Source organism: Hippopotamus amphibius, chromosome 6, assembly GCF_030028045.1.
Source record: "Hippopotamus amphibius kiboko isolate mHipAmp2 chromosome 6, mHipAmp2.hap2, whole genome shotgun sequence".
NCBI lineage: Eukaryota > Metazoa > Chordata > Mammalia > Artiodactyla > Hippopotamidae > Hippopotamus > Hippopotamus amphibius.
The window spans coordinates 68,872,598-68,896,149 of record NC_080191.1 but is presented as its reverse complement, the minus strand read 5'-3'; positions in this window follow the sequence as shown (position 1 = coordinate 68,896,149).

Below are 23,552 nucleotides of genomic sequence, written 5' to 3'. Positions count from 1 at the left end.
CCATCCAAAAATGACAGACTACACTTTCTTCTCAAGTGCACACAAAACATTTTCCAGGATAGATCACATCTTGGGTCACAAATCAAACCTCGGCAAATTCAAGAAAATTGAAATCATATCAAGCCTCTTCTCAGACCACAATGCCATGAGACTAGACATCAATTACAGGAAAAAAACTGCAAAAAATACAAACACATGGAGGCTAAACAATTCACTCCTAAACAACCAAGGAATCACTAAAGAAATCAAAGAGGAAATTAAAAAATACCTAGAAACAAATGACAATGAAAACACAACAACCCAAAACCTATGGGACGCAGCAAAAGCAGTTCTAAGAGGGAAGTTTATAGCAATACAGTCCTACCTTAAGAAACAAGGAAATGATCGAATAAACAACCTAACCTTACACCTCAAACAACTAGAGAAAGAAGAACAAAGAAACCCCAAAGTGAGCAGAAGGAAAGAAATCATAAAGATCAGAGCCGAAATAAATGAAAAAGAAAGGAAGGAAACCACAAGAAAAATAAATAAAACTAAAAGCTGTTTCTTTGAGAAGATTCACAAAATTGATAAAGCATTAGCCAGACCCATCAAGAAAAAAAGGGAGAAGATGCAAATCAACAGAATTAGAAATGAAAAAGGAGAAGTCACAACGGACACCTCAGAAATACAGAACATCATGAGAGACTACTACAAGCAACTATATGCCAATCAACTGGATAACCTGGAAGAAATGGATACATTCTTAGAAAAATACAATCTTCCAAGACTGAACCAGGAAGAAATAGAAACCATGAACAGACCAATCACAAGTACGGAAATTGAGGCAGTGATTAAAAATCTCCCAACACACAAAAGCCCAGGACCAGATGGATTCACAGGCGAATTCTATCAAACATTTCGAGAAGAGTTAACACCTATCCTTCTCAAACTCTTCCAAAATATTGCAGAAGGCGGAACACTCCCAAACTCATTCTACGAGGCTACCATCACCCTGATACCAAAACCAGGCAAAGATGTCACAAAAAAAGAAAACTACAGACCAATATCACTGATGAATATAGATGCAAAAATCCTCAACAAAATACTAGCTAACAGACTGCAACAGCACATTAAAAAAATCATACACTATGATCAAGTGGGGTTTATCCCTGGCATGCAAGGATTCTTCAATATACGCAAATCAATCCACGTGATACATCATAACAACAAATTGAAGGATAAAAACCATATGATCATTTCAATAGATGCAGAAAAAGCTTTTGACAAAGTTCAACATCCATTTATGATAAAAGCTCCCCAGAAAATGAGCATAGAAGGAAATTACCTCAACATAATAAAAGCCATATATGAAAAACCAAAAGACAACATCGTACTCAATGGGGAAAAACTGGAAGAATTCCCTCTAAGAACAGGAACAAGACAAGGGTGTCCACTCTCACCACTATTATTCAACATAGTTTTGGAAGTTTTAGCCACAGCGATCAGAGAAGAAAAAGAAATAAAAGGAATCCAAATTGGAAAAGAAGAAGTAAAATTGTCACTCTTTGCAGATGACATGATATTATATATAGAAAACCCTAAAGACTCTACCAGAAAACTGCTAGCACTCATTGATGAGTTTAGTAAAGTAGCAGGATACAAAATTAAGGCACAGAAATCTCTTTCATTCCTATACACTAACAACGGAAGAGCAGAAAGAGAAATTAAGGAAACTCTCCCATTCACCATTGCAACCAAAAGAATAAAATACCTAGGAATAAACCTGCCTAAGGAGGCAAAAGATCTGTATGCAGAAAACTTTAAGACATTGATGCAAGAAATCAAAGACGACACACACAGATGGAGGGACATACCATGTTCCTGGATTGGAAGAATCAACATTGTGAAAATGACTGTACTACCCAAAGCAATTTACAGATTCACTGCAATCCCGATCAAATTACCAATGGCATTTTTCACAGAACTAGAGCAAGAAATCTTACGATTTGTATGGAAATGCAAAAGACCCTGAATAGCCAAAGCAATCTTGAGAAGGAAAAATGGAGTTGGTGGAATCAGGCTTCCTGACTTCAAACTATACTACAAGGCCATAGTGATCAAGACAGTATGGTACTGGCACAAAAATAGAAAGGAAGACCAATGGAATAGAATAGAGAACTCAGAAGTAAGCCCAAACACATATGGGCACCTTATCTTTGACAAAGGAGGCACGAGTATACAATGGAAAAAAGACAGCCTCTTCAATAAGTGGTGCTGGGAAAATTGGACAGCAACATGTAAAAGAATGAAATTAGAACACTTCCTAACACCATACACAAAAATAAACTCCAAATGGATTAAAGACCTACATGTAAGGCCAGACACTATAAAACTCCTAGAGGAAAACATAGGCAGAACACTCTATGACATCCATCAAAGCAACATCCTTTTTGACCCACCTCCTAGAATCAGGGAAATAAAATCAAGAATAAACGAATGGGACTTCATGAAACTTAAAAGCTTTTGCACAGCAAAAGAAACCATAAACAAGACTAAAAGGCAACCCTCAGAATGGGAAAAAATAATTGCCTATGAAATAACGGACAAAGGATTAATCTCCAAAATATACAAGCAGCTCATGAAGCTTAATACCAAAAAAAGCAAATAACCCAATCCACAAATGGGCAGAAGACCTAAATAGACATTTCTCCAAAGAAGACATACAGATGGCCAACAAACACATGAAAAGATGCTCAACATCACTAATTATCAGAGAAATGCAAGTCAAAGCCACAATGAGGTATCACCTCACACCAGTCAGAATGGCCATCATCACAAAATCTGGAAACCACAAATGTTGGAGAGGGTGTGGAGAAAGGGGAACTCTCCTGCACGGTTGGTGGGAATGTAAGTTGGTACAGCCACTATGGAAAACAATTTGGAGGTTCCTTAAAAAACTACAAATAGAACTACCATATGATCCAGTCATCCCACTCCTGGGCATATACCCAAAGAAAACCATAATTCCAAAAGAAACATGTACCATAATGTTTATTGCAGTACTATTTACAATAGCCAGGACATGGAAGCAACCTAAATGCCCATCAACAAATGAATGGATAAAGAAGATGTGGCATATATACACAATGGAATATTACTCAGCTGTTAAAAGGGATGAGATGGAGCTATATGTAATGAGGTGGATAGAACTACAGTCTGTCATACAGAGTGAAGTAAGTCAGAAAGAGAAGGATAAATATTGTATGCTAACTCACATATACGGAATCTAAAAATGGTACTGATGAACTCAGTGACAAGAACAAGGATGCAGATACAGAGAATGGACTGGAGAATTCGAGGTATGGGAGGGGGCGGGGGGTGAAGGGGAAACTGAGATGAAGCGAGAGAGTAGCACAGACATATATATACTACCAACTGTAAAATAAATAGTCAGTGGGAAGTTGTTGTATAACAAAGGGAGTCCAACTCGAGCATGGAAGATGCCTTAGAGGACTGGGGTGGGGAGGGTGGGGGGGACTCAAGGGGGGGGAGTCAAGGAAGGGAGGGAATACGGGGATATGTGTATAAAAACAGATGATTGAACTTGGTGTACCCCCAAAAAAATAAAGTAAAAAAAAAAGAGAGCTATATTCTCAAAGGCTAAGTAACTTGGAGAATTCAACATCTAAGAATATGTCTTTTAAAAACTTCTGTCAAATAATCAAGGTATTTAAGAGTCAAAGGTAAATAAATGTGAGGGAAAAGCCGTCATACAATGACTGGATAAATTATTGATCAATTTGAACATGTAACTATGGGAATTACAATTATAGAAAGAATGTATATGTTCAGTTTCTTAACAATGTAAGGCTGTTAATATAAATATAAAAATCAAGCTATGAGGGTCATAAACTTGTGGTAGTTTTATTTTATTTTATATCACAAGTTAATCAGTTCAGTAAAAAATTTATATACAGTGTTTAAAAAACATGATTTGAACTTATTAATAGTTTTCATTGACTTTTTCTAGCCCTACAAGTATGTTTTAAAAAATAGTATTTTAGTGAGAAAATATGAGTTCAGTACTTCCTTAAATTATATTCTGGGTTTTTTCTTTTGTAAAACTAAATTTGAAATATTTTATTTTAAAATATCAAGATTAAATGTGATTTACCTTTTATGCATTTTTTAATGAAAAAAACATATTTCTACCTTAACATATTTTCCTATAAAGGCTGCAAGCCAATTCCTCACTTTTTCAGTTCCATTTACACTTAGAAATGGAAACGTAACATAACTCTGGTCCATGAGCACAAGTAGAAACCTGCTGGAGGTGAGATTTGCCCAGATAAATGTTTGCTTCTTCGATAATAAAGAAGAAGCACATTTCTGGCCAGCACTCCCTTTTCTTCATGCCTTGAATAAATGCCTGGATGTAAAGTAGCCATTTTACCACCATGAGGCAAAAAAGAACATTCTAATAATAACACAGCAAAAAGATACAGTTTTTTTAATTTCATCACTGAATCTCTATACCATCTCTAACTTCTTGTTATGTGGGGTGTATTTGCCTAAACCACTATTGATTTAGTTTTCAGTGACTTGCACTTGAAAGCAATTTTAATTGAAACATTATCCATTCATATAAAGAACAATGTATGCATACACAGAGAAACATGCAGTGTGATGCACTATTAAATATATATTGTACCTGGCTAATGAGATTCTGACTGTATTTTCCCTGTTTGTACTTTGATGAATTGCTTGACTTTTTACAAAATGAGAATATATCAATTTTAATAATTCTTCTGAAGTGTTTGAATTCTTTTGAGGCTTGACAAAGTTATTAACACAGCACATATACAGTATTTCTTAATATTTGCTGGAAAATGATGTGGAGACCATATTTTAAAATATCTGTTTTGTAGTGGAGAAAACTCCTGCATGGGTTCAGATTGACAAAAAATATTGCTCATGATGAATCTAATTGAGTGAGCAAAACAACGATTGTGTTAGTTTTAAAATCGATATATGCATGATGCTAATTTCCTTTTATATCACCATTGTTGATCAGTAGCAATGATTATTGTCAGCAATAACCTTAAACTATGGTAACATAGAGGTGTGTTTCATTGGCTTCTATATCTCTTTTTTTAAAATTTTATTTATTTATTTATTATTTTTTGGGGGTACACCAAGTTCAATCATCTGTTTTTACACACATATCCCCGTATTCCCTCCCTCTATCGACTCCCCCCCACCCTCCCTTGAGTCCCCCCCCCACCCTCCCCGTCCCAGTCCTCTAAGGCATCTTCCATCCTCGAGTTGAACTCCCTTTGTTATACAGCAAATTCCCACTGGCTACCTATTTTGCAGTTGGTAGTATATATATATCTGTGCTACTCTCTCGAGTGCAGATATAAAACATACTGAAGCAAAATGTTTATGGATTACACTCCATTTATAGCTATTATAAAATACTAGCAATATTCCTTGTGCTGTACAATATATCCTTGTAGCTTATTTATTTTATACATAGTTGTTTGTACCCCTAAATCTCCTGCCCTTATCTTCCCCTCCCCCATGCTCTCTGCCCACTGGTAAACACTAGTTTGTTCTCTATATCTGTGAGTCTATGACATCTTTGTGATACTCACTGGTTTGAATTTTTAGATCCCACACATAAGCGATAACATACAACATTTGTCTTTCTCTGTCTGACTTATTTCACTACACATAATACCCTCCACGTCCATGCATGTTGTTGCAAATGGCAAAATTTCATTCTTTTTTATGACTGAGTAGTATTCCATTGTGAGTGTGTGTGTGTGTGTGTGTGTGTGTGTGTGTGTTGTGTGTATGTGCATCACACATTTATCTGTTCATCTATTGATGGACCCTTAGGTTGTTTCCATATATTGGCTATTATAAATAATGCTGCTATGAATATTGGGGTGCATGTATCTTTTGGAATTAGTGTTTTACTTTTCTTCCCATACATGCTCACAGGTGGAATTGCTGGTTCATATGTTTGTTCTATTTTTAATTTTTTGAGAAACCTCTATACTGTTTTCCACAGTGGCTGCACCAATTTACATTCCCACCACCAGTGTACAAGGGTTCCCTTTTCCCCACATCCTCACCAACATTTGTTACTTGTGGTCTTTCTGACAGGTGTGAAGTTATATCTCATTGTTGTTTTGATTTGCCTTTCTCTAATAATTAGCAATGTTGAGCATCTTTTCAGGTGTGTGTCAGCTATCTTCTTTGCAAAAACATCTATTCAAGACTTCTGTCTATTTTTTAATTGGATTGGGGTTTTGTTTGGATATTGAGTTGTATGAGTTGTTTGTATACTTGAAAACCCCTTATTCATCATATAATTTGCAAATATTTTTCCCTTTCAGTAGGTTGTCTTTTCATTTTGTTGATGGTTTTCTTGGCTCTGCAAAAAATTTTAAATTTAATTAGGTCATGTATATATATATGATTATTATTATTTTAAGTTGCTGATCTCTTAATTTTAAACACATTTTAACCACTCAGCATTTTTATTCTCCTCCCTTCATGATTAATATTTTTGACATCACAATTTACATCTGTTTTTGTGTGTGTATCCCTTAACTGCATATTGTGACTATAGATGATTTTACTACTTTTGTCTTTTAACCTTCCTACTACCTTTGTACGTGATTGATTTCCTACCTTTACTGTATGTTTGCCTTTACCAATGAGCTCTTTTCCTTTCATAATTTTCATGTTTTTAATTGTGGTCTTTTCTTTTTCACTTAGAGAGATTCCTTTAACATTTCTTGTAAAGCCATTTGGGGGGGTGCCTAACTCTTTTAGCTTTTGCTTGTCTGCAAAACTTTTGATCTCCCCATAAAAATCTGAATGAAAGCTTTGCCAAGTAGAGTATTTTTGGTTTTAGGTTCTTCCTTTTCATCAGTTTAAATATATCATGCCTTTTTTGCCTGCAGAATTTCTGCTGAAAAGTCAGCCAACAGTCTTATGGTAGTTCCCTTGCATTATGTAACTTGTTGCTCTTCTGTTTCTGCTCTTAATACTCTCTCTTTATCTTTAATTTTTGACATTTTAATTACAGGGTGTCTTGTGTGGTCCTTCTTGGATTGATTCTGTTTGAGACTCTGTGCTTCTTGTACTTAGATATCTGTTTCCTTTGCCCAGTTAAGAAAGTTTTCAGTTATTATGTCTTCCAATATGTTCTTTCCCTCTTTTGTTCTCTCATTCTTCTGGGACTCCTATAATACAAATATTAATCTGCCTCATGTTGTTTCAGAGGTCTCTCAAACTGTCTTCATTGCTTTTTATTATTTTTTCTGTTCAGTTTCAGTGATTTCCAATACTCTGTCTTCCAGCTCACTGATCCGTTTCTCTGTGTCAGTGAGTCTACTCTTGATTCCATCTAGTGTATTTTTCACTTCAGTTGCGGTATTCTTCATCTCTGCTTGGTTGTTCCTAATGTTTTCTTACCCTTGGTTAAAAACTTTTACCTTCTGGGACAGGCTGGAGACACCAGTGACAGACACAGAGGAAGCAGCTTTGACCAGCCTCTGAGAGGCCGTGGAGCCAGCAATGACCAGTGACTAGCCAGGCAAGCTGCCAGGGGCAGGGAGGGAGGACACTTCTAGCTTCTCACTCTGTTTATCCATTCTTCCTCTGAGTTCTTTGATCATTTTGTCATCATTACCTTGAACTCTTTCTCAGGTAGATTGCCTATTTCCAATTCACTTAGTTCTTCTGGGGTTTTATCTTGTTTCTTCGTTTTGAAGATATATATATATCTAGTAAGTTGCTTTTGTTTCCTGACTTTGGAGAAGTGGCCCTTTGTAGGATTCATCCTATGCATCCCAGCAGCACACTCCCCTCTGGTCACCAGAGCTATAGCTCCAGGGGTGTCCCCTCTATGGGCTGCATAGGTTTTTCTACTGTGGCAGGCTGACTTCTGTGGGCTGCATGGTAGGTGTGGCTGGCTCTTGATCTGTTTGGTTGCCAGGCCCTACCTTGTACGTAGGGTGCCAGTCACTGGTGGGCCATGTCACAAGGTGACTGTCTTTGGGACTCTGGGAAGCCCCAGGGCTTGTGCTGGCTCACTGGTGGGTGGACACAGGGTTCAGGAGATTCCAGGGCTGGTGCCTGCCCCCTAGTGAGTGAAGCCAGGTCCTGGGGTTAATGCTGGCTCACTGGCAGGCAGAGCCATGTCCTAGATTCTGGCTTTAGGGCCCAGGGTGTCTCAAAGCTTGTGTTGGCCAGCTGGTGGGTGGGATTGGGGCCCAGCCAGTCCTAGGGCTGGTGTTGGCCTGCTGGTAAGTGGGCTGGGTCCTACCATAGAAGGCTGTGGGGCTGCAGTTGTCCTGGGGCTGGCACCTGCCCACTGGTGGGTAGACTTGGGTCCCAGGGTCTCTGGCTGCAAGCCTCTGGGGTTCCCATGTCTAGCACCTGCAAACCAGCATGTGGTGTCAGTTCCTGGGCCCTCTGGTTCATAGGGCCATGTCCAAGGGCAACTGTGGGTTCAAGGGTTTTAATGCAGCCTGTCTCCTGGTGAGTGGGTTTGTGTCCCCACCCAGTTATTTGTTTGACCTGAGGTGCACCAGTACTGGTGCTTGCTGGCTGGTGGGTGGGGGCAGGGCTGGGTTCCAATGTTAATAAACTAAAAGAAGGACTCCAAAGAGGCACTTGCAGCACCAGGGTCCACGTGCTCGATCAAGCTTCCGAAAGTGGCTTGCACCAGTGTCTATGGCCCCAGGATGAGCTCCAGTTGCCTCCTGCCTCTCCAGGAGTCTCTCCAAGATCAGGAGGTATGTCTGACCCAGGATCCTTTCAAATTATTCCTTCTGCCCTGGGTCTGGGATCTTGTAGGATTTTGTTGACCTCTTTAAGGGTGGAGTCTCTATTTCCCACAGGGCCCTGGCTCCCCCAAGAGTAAACTCTGCTGGCCTTCAAAGCCAAATGTTCTGGGAGCTTTTCTTCTCAGTGCAGGAACCCCAGGCTGGGGAGCCCAATGAGAGTTCAGACCACTTGCTCCTTGAGGAGAAACACTGCCTTTATGATTATTCTCCCTTTGTGGATTCTACCCAGGGGTATGAGTCTTGACTGTATTATGACCGCATCCATCCTACCTGTATCATTTTGTTTCCTTCTTTATATCTTTAGTTGTAGAAGTCCTTTTATGGTAGGTTCTAGTCTTTTTCATCAATAGTTGTTCTGTAAATAGTTGTAATTTTAGTGTGTCCATGAGAGGAGGTTAACCCAGGGTCTTTCTACTCTCGATATTGGGAACTTCTCCAACTTTTATATCCTAAGTTAAGCTTTATAATATGCTCACAGATACGAACACTTTTTCACTATTTACATGGATAGGTATGCTAAAACAAATTACAGTAAGTCCCCTACATACGAACAAGTTCCATTCTGAAAGAGCATTCATTAAGTCCAGCAAAGTTAACCTAGGTACCCAAATAACACAAACAGCTATACAGTACTGTATTGTAATAGGTTTATAATACTTTTCACACAAATAATACATAAAAATCAAACACAAAAAATAAAGAAAACATTTTTCATCTTACAGTACCATGAAAAGTACAGTAGTACAATACAAGAGCTGGTATACAGGGGCTGGCATCAAGTGAACAGGTAAGAAGAGTTACTGACTGGAGGAGGGAGATGAGGTAGGACATGGTAGATCTGAAGAATTGCCAACAACAGGAGATGGAGGGCAAGCCTCAGTTTCACTCATGCCTGACACTGATGGAACGCTCGTTCACATCTTTGAAAGATCACAACTTGAAGGTTTGTATGTAGGGGACTTACTGTAATGGTATAAGACACTCTAAAGACTTTGTTTAACCTTTTTAAAAGAATTTCTGGCACTCAGGAATGTAAGAAGTGTCCATTTATTGAATAACAATTGACTATAAATTATTAATATTTATGATAGAAATGCATCTCTTAATCAATAATATGTTTTTAATATAGCTCATGTTAATATAAATGCAACATGTTTCTCTTTTTCTTATAATTCAATAAGGCTATTTCTCTACATCAGCCTAAATTTTTTTATTTAGTTTCATAGTAGGTGGCACATTATATTAAGTTCTGAGCATTTTTAGGATCATATAAATCAATCAACCACAGACACTTGAATATTTAATGCTGAGTTTGGTTTGGTTATTGTTTTTGCCTCATCATTTAACACATGATATTCTACTTTATGTTAAAAAAGATAATTTTGCTTTGTTACAGATAAAGCATATTAGTGAAGTAGAAATAGCTCAGAAAGGAAGTTAGAATACTTAATCTCACCTACTTTGAGTGAATTTATATTCTATAAGCATCAGTTAACACATCTGTAAATTAGACCAATGATTTCCTCTCTCTTGCAAGGATCAGATGAAGTAGAGCAGATTGGTTTTATTAGTACTATTGCCCAATTGTAATAAAGATTCCAAACTAAAATCAGGATATTTTAGACTACTCAAAATACGTGGGATTTTATTTTTATTTTTTTCTTTAAAATGCTGTTTCATGAGATTCTTCGTCTGTTTTTGTTGTTTTTCCCATTGTTTCAAAGTTACTTCATGGAATTCCTTCCAGAATATGATAAGGAACAGATACAAGAGTTTACCAATAGGATTATAGAACAGAATAAAACTTCTGTTGGATAGCGCACATCTGGTTTAGCAGTGACCTCAAAGAAGAGAGAATGTGAAGTCCACACGTTACTCTTAATTTGTTATATTCTTTGGTAATCCTTTCTTGTTCTGGGGTTTAGAAAGAACAAATATACAGAAACATAATCAATTAAGGGGAAATTTTGTGGCAAAACAAGTACTATGTGCATATGAAAAGGAAAAGTGGCAGCATTTTTTCCTCTGGAAAAGTTAAAAGGATGAATCAGGCATTGTTCTCTCATTATTCCTGCACATGGATAATGCAGTGAAATGAGGGTTTTTTCTCTAAGTAATCAAAACATCAGAATCCATTATGTTTATAAATAAACTATATATATATACACACACACACACATATATATACACACACATATATACACACACACACATATATATATATACACATATGTGTATATATATATACTTACATATATGACTAGATTGTTCACTGCAGTTCTGTGAAGAAGAGTAAAATGTATTTTAGAGCAAATGGATGATTGCAAGATATCTTTGGCTGAACTGAGCAAAGCACAAAGGAAACCAATTATACCCCATGTTGTTAAATTACTTTAAATTTCTACTTTTAATCCTTGTTGGTTAAACTCCTGATTAACTGTTCAAAATGTGTTATTACAACTCTGCCAGAGCTCCTGGTGTCATTAAATCTCTGTATGATACCTTACTAGCTAAACAACTCTGACTTTCTCTTCAAATGGATGATGTGTGTTTGGGAGAGAAGGGTACTGGAGGAAAATAAGGAGAAAGTACCCTCATCATGAACCTTATACTGGCATATTTGCTTCCACATATACGCTTTTCACCCTTCCATTATAGCATTTCTTAAATAAGTGTTGATGAATAAGTTACTAAATGAAGTTGGCTAAGCCTCTTTAATGTTCAGAAACCCATCGAAGGGGGAAAGGTAGAAGGCAGACTCCACCAGATAGCTGGGAATTTCTGATAATAAAAGACCCAACAAGGCCTTGAACTTCTTCTGGGAACTGTGCCCTGGGAGCTATCCAAGGTACTAACCAGCTATAGCTTAAACTTTGTTCCAATTCTGATTAGTTTGTCCTTGGAAAGCAGGGGTGGTAAATGGGGTAGAGAGAAGGGAGAGATGTTTTTCTCCCTACTATAAATTTAAAGCCTGCCTTTGTTTCAAGTCATGTGCACCTGGGAAAATTATTTAATATTTTTAAGTCTGAATTTCTTCACCTAGAAATGAACACAACAACTACATATCACATAGGATCATAAAATATTATAAGGATTAAATTGGTTAACACATGTAAAGTATTTAATGCAGTGTTTAGCACAGAATAGGTACTTTATAAATGTTAACTCATTATCATGCAATCAAAATATCACAAGCATCCATGTACTTACCCTCAGGGCTACTAAGTTACATTTGTTACTCCAAGATTTAAGGCCTATCTCTCTCACTAGAATTTTAGGGCCAGAAGGCATGTCTGCTTTTATCCATTGCTTGCCCAGTATTTGGCCCAAAATAGGCTCTCAATGCACATGTGCTGAAAATGAGTAAATGGAGTGAGGAGATAATAGAGAAGCCATGAAAAAAGAGAGCAGACTGCATTGCTAAAGCCATTTGAGAGAGGTGGAAATATACACAGTATGCCAGCTTAGGAAAAAAGTGGAGCCAGGGACTTTACCCAACATTGGTCCTGCATTTGTTTCCACCTATTAGAAGCCCTTTTTAGGCTTTCTTGAAGTATAAAGTAATATTATAAATACCTGGGCCAATTTTCACAATAAAATGCTTTGGGAACTAAGGTATTTTTCAGCTTTGTCTTAAGTCTGTCTGACCCTACAAGTTCCTCTAAGTTTATAGACTCACCCAAGCACCACATAGGCAGCATAGCATAAAAACAACTATTTACACCCTCCTGATATCCATAGTCTTCATCCAAACCACTAACTGTAACCTGTCTTGAATTTGGAATCCAAATCTCTTCCTGAATTCTCCTGTATTCAGACCTCAGATATCATCTTTCAGTAGATTGTGCTTCCTCACACTCTGTGCCTGACATCCATCATGCTTCTCCAGCTCTAATAGGTATTTATTTCAAGACTACAATTTTATTTTTTTCTCCTGCTATTCCATCTTGATCCAATCTGGATAAGCATGCTAAACAGCCAGTCTTCCCTGGAAAAGACCTCAACTCTGGAACCAGAGACAAGTTAACACTTCAACTTTTATTCAACATGAAATCAATAGAACTTTGGAAAATGACTGCCTGAAAGAAGTTCAGTGTGCAGATAGTTTGACTCATAATCATACCAACCTCACCACATACCAAGACAACAAAGAAAGTTTGATGAGAATGGAATTCTTAAAACCTGTTTTTCTGTATTTCCTAAAAGCTGCCTGGATTTTGTGCAGTTTTATCAATCTCATTGTATTCAAAATACCATACTTTAAGAACAACAGAGTTCATACTGAAAAACTAATCTACTTTTTCCTAATTAAAATTTTTTTATTCTATGAAATGAGCCCCTAAGTGAAGCAATAAAAGGATAAGTACTGCAAAATCAAACAGACTGAATAAAGAATAATCTAACATATGTGGAATGATAGGATGATCTGCTAGGTTTGTCTCCTTACAGTTTTTATGATTATGTGAGAGTGTATGGACTGCATAAATATTTATTTTTTCCTTACTTGTTATTTATTCTTTTCTTCTTTTAGGATGTCAGCCAAAAGAGACAATAGCTCATTGATGATAGCAAAGATGAAGACTCTGCTTGCAAATAAATATATACATAGTCATGATTGCAGGCTGTTTGATTCTGAAGTCCTTCAAAGACCATATACTTTCTTACTAATGACTGTAACAACTACACAGAACTAGTACTGAGAGACAAAATAATTCCCTTCACATAGAAAATAATTGCATAGCTATGTTGATTTCCATTTTAGTGGCAGGGAATTTTCCACAGCTAGAGAAAGAATTTAGGTTTTTAACTTCAGTTTTTAAAAGTTTATTGGACTGGTTGTAGGGGTCAGTGAAGGGAAGTATGAGTGCTATAAGTTAACATCAAAGCCATTAAGAATAATTTCTGAAGTCTTATTCAAATAAAGAATGAGTCATACTATAAAGACCAATGTCATCAAAGATCACATTCATGTTCTGTGAATTGCCTCTGCTTTTTCATGTCATTTGAAAAGAAAATAAATATGATAAATATTCCACTTTATAGATTTATTTGGAAAGCTCTGTCCTGCTTATTGGCTTTATAGGACTTTTAGGAAAAGTACCTCCTTAAGATCCCATATAATTACAAATATACCACCTTCCTCAGTAAAGAATTAATTGGCTTCCAGAATACTGGGAATTTGTGTATTGAATCAATGGTATGAACTAGGAGATCAGATATATTCAAAATCATCTTAAACAGATAGAATGGCTTTCAGTTGTAAAGAAAATCTTAACCTAATACAGCTAATGGCATTGGGATTTTTTAAGAATGTATGTATCTCTCAAAATTTGAGGATCAGCATAGAACAGAAAAAATACCTATGGTGAAACAAAATTTATAGTACTTTCCTAGTACTACATAGAATAAGAGTAGCCAGCTAATTAAATTCAATATTTTGTACTATAAGATATTTATGCCTCATGGGAATTGATAGTTTATCATAGCTTAATTTTATTAGTCATTTAAATCAATCAAACAACTCTTGTTCCAATTTTCATGGTGTCTGAAAACTATGACCTTCCTGAATAGAGATTTCTGAACAAGATGATAGGCAGAACAGCCTACATGAGTATCTAAGTTCATACTACGTTGTAAATCACTATATGAGTTAATAAGTAGGCAACCTATTTAATATATCAGTCTCTTGTGATGTTTATTATGAAGAAGCCCTTAAAACAGATTCACTTTCATGGCACTGAATGAATCAAGTTTGGGATTCCCCAAGTCATTGATAGTTGACACAAAAGCAAGACACAGCTTTTGAGTTACCCTCACTGCGGCATAAGATAATCCAGCTTTTCTTAGATGCTCTCCAACCTCATAGTTGCCACCTAAACTATGCAACAGGAAGCAACATATAAGAGCTTTTTGAAGCAAATCGTGGCAAATCACGGCCATTCTCCCAGATGTGACCTTAAGGAATATGACCCTTGTTACAGATTCTAGTGCTCCTAAATAAACCATTCTTCATGGCATAGAACAAAAAACATATCATGCTCAAGGATTCTGTTGGTCAGGAATTGATAGAGCACAGTAGGGATGTCTTATTTCTTTTTCTGGAGCCTCAGTTGGAAAGACTCAAATGGCCAGGAGTAACTTGCATACCTGAGCACTGAAGTTACATGGAGGCATTTTCACTGACATGTTGGGCACTTGGACTGAAATGGTTCAAAGACCTGAGGCACCTGGGACTGTTAATCACAGCACTGACATTTGACTTCTTCTTGTGGCTTGGGATTTTCAGAGCAAGTATTCCCGGAGGAAACATCCTATTAGAAAGCAAACAGAAAGGGGTCATTTCAAGAGAATTAAAGAAAGCAGCTTGTCCTTTATGATCTAGCTTCAGAAATCACATAGTTTCACTTCTACTAAATTCTATTATTTGACTTTATAACAAATCTCTAGAGCTAATCCAGCATTCTATCTTTATTTTTCTCTATAGCACGTATTTATATGTTATTACTTGTTTACTTGTTTATTGCCTATCCTCGGCACTAAAATATAACTTTCATGAGGGGAGAAATTTTGTTATTGTTGACGTGTTATTTGTTGATATATTCACAATACTTGGCACTATCCTAGCACATAAAAGGTGCTAAAATCCTTATTGAATGAATTAGTGAACAAATAAATGTTCATATTTCCCTTGATAGATTAAAATAAACAGGACTATTTATAAAACATAGACACACTGAATTTTCAAAGCTGTATGCTGTAATTATCTGTAATTATCATAAAATGTTTCATGGAACACTAAATCTATAATATATTGCATAAAATGGGTTTCATGGTCTAGTGTATTGGGGAAACACTCAACGCTAGTTAACTCCTGAAAAATCACTCTGCTCTCTAACACATTAAAGTCTCTGAGAAATCTTAGCATAAAAAAAAAAAGCTTAATTTTGTTCTACTCACTTGTTCTACTCACTTTACTCGACTTATTACAAAACACTTTAGAATACTTACTTAACTCCCATGGACCTCGCTTTCCACTGAACACGTTTTAGTCCAACCTTATCCTAATTTAGTTAGAGTTGATGTCTGGATACCTAGGTGCCAGAAGGATCTAAAGGTGAAGACCCATTCTCTAGAGATGTCACAATATGGTACAGAATTCAAACTACTTGCTTAAGGTCACAAGGAGAGTTACTGGAAAGTTGAGAACGAAATCCTAGGTCTTCTTCCTGTTAGCGAAATGTTTCCTTTACAACATAGTGGTCTTTTCAGATTCATAGACACAACCTTACCTTGCACTCATCATGGACAGATGGTTATACTCTTTTGAAAATCCTTTGAGAGATATCATTTGTAATCTCCCTCAGTAGCCTGTCCCATTATTTATCAAGTAAGACTCAGATTGCAGTAGGGTGGGATTCCATTCCAGAGGGAAATCATTTTCTTTGTCTGATTTAAAATGTTCCATTAAAAAATAATTTATGATAAATTTACAAGCACAGTTTGCACTTGTGCCTTGGCCAATAGGGTGGTGGAGCTTGGAGCAGTGTCTCCAGCATGCACTCAGTCCTTGGCACTCGGCCCCAGTTTAATGACAGTCTGAGTCCTCACACTCACAGGCCCCGCCCAGTGAGGCTGCCAAGCGTTTGTCATAGTCACGCACATCAGTCAGTCACAGGAACGGAATGTGAAATGGTCCAGAGTGTGGCAGACCCTGAGGCAGAGGGTTTTCCAGCTCCAAAATGCTGAACACTTAAAATACAACCTCTATAGAGTCTACTGAATTAATAAAGTGTGTATTTAAATATTCAGCTTCTCCCTTCAATTCCTTGAAGATTTTAATCTCTCCACTCATTTAGAGACATAATTTCATTTATAAAAAAAAAAACTTTCCTCTAGGCAGATATTTATCCATTTGTCCCATTATGATGTGTAATAAGCAGGATCTTAGGAAGTTGCAGGTAAAATATTATGCAAGAAAGAGCATAGACTTTGCATTCCCACAGGTACAGTTTAGTATCAATATTGGCTTCATCAGTTGCTATGGAACACAGCAGTTTACTCAACAGAGCCAAGGTTCTCAAATCTGAAAAATAGGGACAGTAAGTGCAGCTCCACTCTAGTTTTGCAAAAACTGAATAAGAAAACATATCTGAAAATAGCTGACAAAATGCCTGGCACATGGTAGGCTTTCAATAAATATTCTTTCCTGCCTCATATAAAATCAAAATTATATTTGAAGTCTACTGGTAAACTTAATAATTAAGAGAATCTTGGGACAGGGAAGTGGAAATGGGAAGTTGTTGTTCATTGGGGATACAGTTTCAGTTTTGCAAGATCAAGAAGTTCCAGCCTTCTGTTACATAACAATGCAAATATAGTTAATTACTGAACTATACACTCAAATATGGTTAAAATGGGAGAGGACATCAGCAAGATGGTGGAATAGGAGGTCCCCTGCTCATATACCCCCTTGGCAACAATAATTCGACAGCCATCCATGGATAAAAGTGACTTTGGGGGAGTTTTGGGATTCAGGTAGGAGATTCTGAAACAGTAATGGAACCCAAGACACCAAGAAGAGCTGTTTGAAAAGGTAGGTCCGTGCCCAGGTAGCAGACTTATTGACTCTAATCTCAGCTACAGTCCTATAAACAACCCTGTCCCCATGTGGACTTTACTACAGCCTCATTTGGCCATGGTCCTGTCACCAGTACAATCTGCCAAGAAACTTAGAAGTCATGCCTGCCCACAGCCTGGGTGACAGGCCTTAGTTCTGGCTATGGACTCTGAGGATCTTGTAAATCTGCTCCAAGTCCTCTTAGTCAGCAGTCAGTAAGCAGAAGAAAATGATAAAGACTTGAGCAAAAATAAAAAAATTAAAACTAGAGAGACAATAGGAAAGATCAACAAAACTGAGTCGATTTTTTGAAAAGATAAACAAAACTGACAAACATTTAGGTAGTCCAACCAAGAAAAAAAAAGAGAAGAGGCTAAAAATAATAATAATTTTATAAATGAAAGAAGAGAAATACAACTGATACTGTAGAAACACAAAGGCTCAGAAGAGACTGCTATCAATTATATATTGACAAATTGGACAACACAGAATAAATGGGTAAGTTCCCAGAAATATTAAGCCTACCAAGACTAAATCATGAAGAAAGAGAAAATCTGAACAGACCATTAACAAGTAAGGAGATTGAAGCAGTAATAAAAAAAAATTCCCAACAAAGAAAAACACAGAACCAGATGGTTTTATGTGTAAAATTTACCAAACATTTAAAGAAGAATTAATGCCAAATCTTTTCAAATGCCTTCAAAAAATTAAACAGGAGGAAACACTTCCAAACTGATTTACGAGGTCAGCATTATGCTCATATCAAAGCCAAACAAGAACACTACAAGTAAAGAAAACCACAGACCAATATATTTGATGAATATACATGCAAAAATTCTCAAAATAAACTACTAGCAAACTGAATTCAACAGCATATTAAAATAAACACACATATCATCAAGTTAGATTTATCCCTGGGATGCAAGGATGGTTAAAAATACAGAAATCATTGTGATATACCACATTTATAGAATGATGGATAAAAACCATGGGATTATCTCAATAGATTTAGAAAAGCACTTAAAATTGTATATCATTTCATTAAAAAAAAAAAGCTTAACAAATTATTACAGAAGGTTTAGAAGAAATGTACCTCAACATAATGAAGGCCATATATGACACACTCACAACTAGCATCATACTCAGTGGTGAATAAATGAAAGATTATCCCCCAAGATCAGAAACAAAACAAAGGTGCTCACTCTCACCAATCTTATTCAACATAATAATAGAAGTTCTGGCTAAAAAAAATTCAGGCAACAAAAATAAATAAATAAAAGGCATCCAAGTAGGAAAGGAAGCAGTAAAATTGTCTCTGTGTTGCAGATGACAAAATTTTACTTATAGAAAACAAAAAATTCCATCAAAAAACTGTTAGAAAAACCAAATTCAGTAAAATTGCAAGATACAAAATCAGTATAAAAAAAATCATTTGCATTTCTATATCGAACAACAAACTATCCAAAAAAGAAAATAGAAAAAAATCCCATTTACAATACCATCAAAAAAGAATAAAATACTTAGGAATAAATTTAACCAAGGAGATGAAAGAGTTGTACACTAGAAACTATAAAACATTGATGAAAGAAATTGAAGAAAACCCAAATAAATGAAAATATTTGCCATGTTCATGAACTGATAGAATTAGTATTGTTAAATGTTCATACTACTCAATGTGATCAACAAATTTGATGCAATATCTATCAAAATTGAAATGTCATTTTTCATAGAAATAGAAGAAAAACAATTATAAAATTCATGTGGATCCCCAAAAGATCCTGAATAGCTAAAGAAATCTTGAGAAAGAAAAACAAACCTGGAGGTATTGCACTTCCTGATTTCAAATTATATTTCAAAGCTATAGTAATCAAAACAATACTGCACTGCCATAAAAACAGACACATAGACCAATGGGATAGAGACCCCCAAATAAACCTGCACATATATGGTTAACTAATCTTGACTAGAGTGCCAAGAATACACAATGTGGTAAGGATTGTCTCTTCAATAGTCTTGAGAAAACACTATGCAAAAGAATGAAATTGGACCCTTACAGCACACACAAAAATTTAATCAAAATAGATTAAAGACTAGAAACCACAACATTTTGGTTTCGGTGGGACTACTCGAACTGAAAATCTTCCATACAACAGAGGAAATAATCAATGAAATTAAGAGGCAACTTATGAAATGGGAGACAATAGATGTATCTGATAAGTGGTTAATATTCAAGATACATAAGGTACTCATAAAATTCAATAGTCAAAAACCAAATAACCCAATTATAAAATGGGCAAAGGACCTGAACAGAAAATTTTTCCAAAGAGGACATATAGATGGCCAACAGGTATATGAAAAGATGCTCAACTCAAAACCACAATGAGATATCATTTTACACCAGTTAGCATGGTTATTAACAAAAATACAAGAGCTCACAAATTTTGACAAAGGTGTGGAGCAAAGAGAACTCTTGCACTGCTGGTGGGAATGTAAATTCGGCCAGCTGCTATGGAAAGCCATATGGAAATTCCTCAGAAAAAAAATAGAACTACCATATGATCCAGCAATCCAACTTTTGGGTGTATATCCAAAGAAAATGAAATTATTATCTTGAGGAGATATCTGCACTCATATGTTCATTGCAGCATCGTTCATAATAGCCTACACATATACACATATGTATATATATGTGTGTATGTGTGTGTGTGTGTGTATATATATATATAATTGGAATATTATTCAGCCACGAAAAAGAAGACAAGCTTGCCATTTGTCACAACATAGATGAATCTGGAAGACATTATGCTAAGCAAGGCATAGAAAGACAAATATTGTATGATCACACTTATATGTGGAATCTAAAGAAATTAAACTCATAGAACCAGAGTATAGAATAGTGGTTGCCAGGCATCGGGAGGTGGAAGAAATAGGAATATTAGTCAAGGGGTAGAGACTTTCAGTTGTAAGATGTATAAGTTCTGAGGATCTAATTAAAGCATAATAATTATAGTTTATAACTGTGTTGTACACTTGAAATTTGTGAAGAGAGTAGATTTTAAATGTTCTCACCAAAAAAAAAAAAAAGATTGGTAACTATGTGACATGATAGATGTGTTCAGATTGGGAAAAAAAAGGTTAACATAGTTTTATGTTTTTTCCACAATTATTTTTTTTAATTAAAAAAATGAGGAAAACATCAGAAAAATCCCTATTAAGGTACATTCTACAAAATACCTGACCATTACTCCTCATAACTCTCAAGGTTGTGAAACACAAGGAAAATCTTAGAAACTGTCACATCCAAGAGGAGCCTAAGGACACATGATGACTGAATGGAATGTAGTATCCTGGCTGGAATCCAGGGTGGGGAAAAGGGGTGAGGGCTTACTTAAAATCTATGGAAATCTGAATAAACTATAGATTTTAGTTAATAATGACATGTCAGTATCAGTTCATTAATTGCAACAAGCGTACTGTACTTGTAAAATACTAATAATAGGAGAAACTGTGTGGAGGATATATGAGAACTCTCTGTACCCGCCTCTCAATTTTTCTATAAATCTAAAACTATCCTAAAAATAAAGTTTGTTTTTAAAAAACATGTTTTAAAAGATTGGCATTGATCCTTTTGTAAAGCAAGGTAGTGTTTTAATATGAATAACTACCTATGTATTTACTTGTTCTGAAATGTCAGATTTCAGCATGGTCAACTTTTAAAAGGGAGAACACCTTATATTAAGTCAATATTTCTTCTCTATCATTTGTGGATAAAATCTAAAAACTAAATAGACTGATTTATGAATTTTTAAACTACAAAATGGCTGCCATATTCTTTATCTCTTGATGAAATTACAAGACATATACTTCAGGGTTAATATTTGGGAAATTTCAAATGTATAACAGAGGAAAGAAGCACATAATTCAACCTTCATGTGTTAAAACTTTGGCCAAAAGTAAGCCAATAGAATAGTAGGCCAGGTACAGCAAGGAAAGGACAGATCTGTGATATACTTATGATGACAGAAAACCTTTTGGGATTGGCTAATTAATAAAATTACAAAGTTTAAAAAACATTGTTTCACTGATACATGACCCACCAATTCCATTTTATAGTATTCACAGAAATGTGTACCTATGTTTACCAAAAGATGTTACTTGAATATTCATAGCAACACTATACCTAACAGCACCAACAGAAGATGCTACCTAAATTTTCACCAATAGAAGTGCTAAAAGGAATTATAATATGTTTCTACAATGGAATACAGCATAACCATGATGATAAATAATCCATGAATAAGAGCAACATTGAGGAATCTCACAAGCATAATATTGAGACAAACAAACCAGATATGAAAGAGTACATATTATATGATTCATTTCACATAAAATAGAGAGACACACAGAACTTACCTATTATCAGGAGAGTTGTTATTCTTTGGGAGTTAGTAACTAGAAGGAACTAAAGAGGTTTCTGGGGTGTTGGTAATAGTCTATTCCTTGATCTGGGCATGTTCTGTTTGTCAGCATTGATGAGTTGCACACTGCTAATGTGTACCCTTTCCGATTGGTACTTTAAACTTTAATTAAAAATTGCAAAAATTTTACTCGAAATTAGTTTGGCCATGACCCCAATATTTAAAAATTTGCATAATATCAAACAGATTCTACTGTATAGTTCTTAGTACCTCAGATGAAAAAAGGGTCAAAATTCAGCTTGTAAGGGCTCAAGGTCATGTAGAAGAAGAAAATACCATGTATTTTAGATTACATGCATATAACCCTAATGCCTAAGATTACTTTAACCAATTACCCAGGACAGTGCAAAAGAAAACTATGAAAGCAGTCCATTGACTGAGTCAAAAATATTTATTCTAGATTCCTCATGTGATTCTATTTCTGCTTATTCATCACCAGTCCCTGAGGCTCCTCAACCATGGCTCCAGACTCCTTGGTCCTCAAGCCAATGAGAGTCACACTAGGAGGCCATCTCCCAGGTGATCAGTGGGATCCAGAGTCAGCTGGGATCCCCATAACAGAATCACTAAAACCCAGCCTTTGTTTCTGTTTCCTCCATCTGTGCAAATTCTGTCTATTTGGGTTTTGCCTCTCTTCCCAGTTTGTGTTCCAAGTACCTCTGGGACCAGATTCCGAATTCTAGCCAGTTTGACCAGGATCCTGAAAGCCTGCCTGGCTCTAGCCAGCTCCCTCTCCTTTAGGAGTTAGGTCTTGTCCCAGTCCTGTTGGATACTGGCTGAGTTTTATTTCAAACTGTTTGAGTCTCCCTTGAACTCAAGAGAGTACCACAGCGTAACTATAAGTGTTTCATTTGCTGCTAGGCACCCACCCACCAGGCAGGGGCTTTTCATTATGAATACTGTGCTCTCAAATATTGTAACTGTGCTTGCTGACCTCCCTCCTGAGAATCAGCCCTAAGCCAGGCCATTTTTTTAGAATGATTTATCCCCCTTTTCCTGATGTGCCACCACTGTGTTCTAAGAGCCATAGGCAAAGCCCATGCAAAACATGGTATCGTGAATAAAGCTCCTAGTCACTGCCTTCTTGGCTACAGAGTCAATCAAATAAAAATGTACCAGTTTACATTATTTTAGTAACCTAAAGGCATGGAAAATTCTCTAAATAAAAAGGCATTTAGGCCTGGCAAAGCCTAGAAAAGGCAGACAATGATTGCAGTTCTACATTTCAACTCATTTTCCATAAACATGTATAATCATTTCAAGTTTAAAATTGAAGTTCACTTGTGCCTCAAACTATAGAAATCACTTTATATCAAATGTCGACCAAATATGCAAGTTATTTTCATGTAAGGAAGAAAAACATACTTTGACATTTCACATCAAAATATGCTTTCTGGGCACATTTGAATCAAAATAAAATTATTCACCTTAACAATTCAATCTAGAAGTAAATTAAGATACTTATATAACCTAATATGAAAAGACTATAAAATTTTAAAGCAAAAATTTCCAAATGGCTGAATTTCTAAACTATATATCAAAGGGAGTACCTGGAAACACAATTACCTTGCAAATGATTTTATTACAATAAAGTCAAGCTTAACA